This window comes from Mixophyes fleayi, chromosome 1 (genome assembly GCF_038048845.1).
Source record: "Mixophyes fleayi isolate aMixFle1 chromosome 1, aMixFle1.hap1, whole genome shotgun sequence".
Classification (NCBI taxonomy): domain Eukaryota; kingdom Metazoa; phylum Chordata; class Amphibia; order Anura; family Limnodynastidae; genus Mixophyes; species Mixophyes fleayi.
The window spans coordinates 296,766,728-296,770,164 of record NC_134402.1 but is presented as its reverse complement, the minus strand read 5'-3'; the positions used below and the strand labels follow the sequence as shown (position 1 = coordinate 296,770,164).

Genomic DNA, 3,437 nt, shown 5'->3' with positions numbered 1-3,437 from the left:
TATTTTTGATCTGCATGGCCTGTACAGCGCACTCACAAAAAAAACTGAGCATATTCTAAAGAGACCTCTGCACAATGCAGGGAGGTCACTTGGTATAATAATTTCAATCAGGGAAGGTGGAGGAAACAGTGGAGAGTGCTACTCCTCCTTTATTTTTTCACAGGATCCAGGCTGTGTCTGCTGTGTGTGTGCTGTGCGTAAGATAAGTAAAGGATAGTAATGTTAGATTTAATAAAATTTGGGGAGGCTGATAGGCATGTGGGGGATCTTATGGCATATATAGGGTGGTCTGATGGGCATCTAGTGAGGTCTGCTGGTATATAAGGGGCATGTGGGTTCATCTGATAGACATCTGGGGGTAAATGTATGAACCTCCGATTTCTGCACGTCGCCGGAAATCGGTGACTTTGCAGGTAACACTTAAAGCGTGTAAAGGCAAATTTGCCTTTAAAAGCCATTGCTGCTTTCAATTTTCACTGCAAAGTCGCCAATTTCCGGCGACTTGCAGAAATCGGAGGTTCATACATTTACCCCCTGGTGAGGTCTTATTGTATATAAGGGAAATGTGTGGTCATCAGATAGGCATCTGGGGAGGTCTGATTGTATATAATGGGCATGTGGGGTGGTCTGATGGGCATGTGTTGAGGTGTGATGGTATATAAGGGGCATGTGAGGTGGTCTGATAGGCATCTGGTGAGGTCTGATGGTATATAGGGGGCATGTGCGATTGTCTGATGGGGCATCTCGTGAGGTCTGATGGTATATAGGGGGAAAGTGGGGTTGTCTGATGGGGCATCTGGTGAGGTCTCACAGTAAACAAGGGGCATGTGGGTCCACAGAAATAGCCAGGCGCTCATTGACTATGATTCCTATCTCTAAAGAAATGATGTGGCAATATGGCAAAGAGAAATACACACAATTTAATACAGATGAAATATCCAGAGATAGGAGTTTACATTACTCTCTGCATACCAAAATCACCTAAATACCTGACATAAAATTTACCACTAAAAACAATCTAAAGTTAAAGCACAAAAGACATAAGCATAACATATGGTACACAGCAACGATCGTAATATCATTAAGATCAAAAGTCCGTTCAAACAAAAACAGTGCCTACATAAATTGTAAGGCAATGAGTCCATGAATTTCAATATCCTCCAGCCAACCTACTACAGAAGAGTCCTCATGTTGAATTGCATAAAGAGTTCAGTTGAGAGGTGATGAGAAAACAAGCAATAGTTTAAGTCAAATGATAGTGCTTGAGGGTATAGTCTATATATCGTAGACCTTCCGTAATGGTGTTCATCCAGACTGTGTACACATAAAAGTTTGCAATGGATATCCCGAGATAAGTGGCATTGATAATTAATACTTGCTATTTCAAATCCATCAGAGTCTGGCTGCGCGGCAGAGGGAACACACAGGCTGCTGTTTCTTGTGTACTGTAACCACACGGGTACGGCGTTTGTGTCGCATCTCCGTGATGAGTGTCGATGGGTGATTACGTAAACAGGCGCGTGACCCAACGCGTTTCGTCCTATACAGGACTTTTTCAAGGGTTTGATGGGCAGTGATGATGGGTTGATTTAAATAGAGCATAGATGAGCGTGATTGGTGGTCCGGAGAGCTATGTCCTCAATCAATATCTGGACGTCGGCTGGAGGCTCATATAACAAAAAATTAAGAAATAAAAAATAATAATCTAATCGGATCATAGTTGCATAATGTCAATACAATCTGATAATAAAGCGTGAAGGGGCAATTTATCTGGTGTAATAAACACATAATAGGTTAGACCCGATAAGCACAATTATGTATGTTACTGCAAAGGTCAATATATATAATGAGTCGCTGCTGATCATATTATGATTGCTTCAATAGGTGGTGATGTGAGTATTTTGACCAGGACCAAACAATAGAAATAATAGAGATAATGTTTTTTTATGTATAACTATATTTATGAACACAGCATTATAATGAATATTAAACCAAAATTATGGTAAGTACATAATTTACACACAAGATGGATACAATCTAATGGTAATACCTAAAGGAGCAATTAATATCTCAATTGGGAACATTTCCAGTTAGGGATTGATGTGTACGTACATGTATATAGTTGGATTCAGTACATTGATCTACATGTTGTGGGTAACTATAGTTCAAAGTATGATTGCTCTAATAAATTACAAGTGTAGGTTAATAAACACAATAACATCAATATTCCTTGTGTCTGCCTTGGTTTAAAAGGATGACAATCTATCCCATGTAGGGGTCATGGATATAGAATAAATTAAATGTAAATACATAAATGAGTATATCATTGATAACCAGCAATACAGAGTTGTGTTTTAGATATTTACAATAAGAAATATGTTAACAGGTGAGGCACGTGTATGATGTATTCCTGTATTGGTCGGACAAGGGCAAAAAAAATTCTAGGTTAGAGGTGCAAAACCTATAGTACCAGGTATTCACAGGTAGTCCCCTATCCTGCTACTTATCTGGCCCTCTCTGCTTCGCTTCCAAGATCGGAGGAGATTGGGCATAACCAGAGAGGTATGACTGTAGGTGCGCCATACTCACCTCCCAGAGCAGTCTGTCCAAAGCGCCAATCACTATGATGGAAAGTGCCAATAAATCCATGATATGGTTATACCTGTACATCATAAGGATAAATCGAACTCTATATTAAGGCCTAATGGGGCCAGTGTTTTGAGGTAATAAATTGCCCTAGTCTCCTCTTTGTTCAATTGTTGTATAAGATTACCCCCTCTCCACTTTTTCTTAACCTTCTTGATTCCCATAAACTTTACCCCATCATATTCGCAGTGGTGTGTATCTTTAAAATGTTTAGAAACATGATGGTTTTCAAATCCAATGGTGATGTTCCTAATGTGTTCTCTTACTCTATCCTTCAACTTCCTGATGGTCCTGCCTACATATTGTTTACCGCATTGGCATTGCAATAGATATACAACGTTATTGCTGTTGCAGGTGATAAACTCATGGATTTAAAAAAAAAATCCGCTAACCATAGACCGATATTCAGTAATTGGCTTGGTGCTGCTACATCCTAACTTTGTGCAGTTTGAACCACCTATTGAAGCAATCATAATATGATCTGCAGCGACTCATTATATATATTGACCTTTGCAGTAACAAACATAATTGTGCTTATCAGGTCTAAACTATTATGTGTTTATTACACCAGATAAATTGCCCCTTCACGCTTTATTATCAGATTGTATTGACATTATGCAACTATGATCCGATTAGATTATTATTTTTTGTTTCTTCATTTTTTGTTATATGAGCCTCCAGCCGACGTCCAGATATTGATTGATGACATAGCTCTCCGGACCACCAATCACGCTCATCTATGCTCTATTTAAATCAACCCATCATCACTGCCCATCAAACCCTTGAAAAAG

The 3,437-nt window shown here is 39.2% G+C and overlaps 1 pseudogene; it reads right to left on the bottom strand.

The window, feature by feature from the left end:
* Positions 1–2,458: 2,458 nt before the first annotated feature.
* LOC142135647 (5S ribosomal RNA) lies at positions 2,459–2,576 on the bottom strand (annotated as a pseudogene).
* Positions 2,577–3,437: the final 861 nt, after the last annotated feature.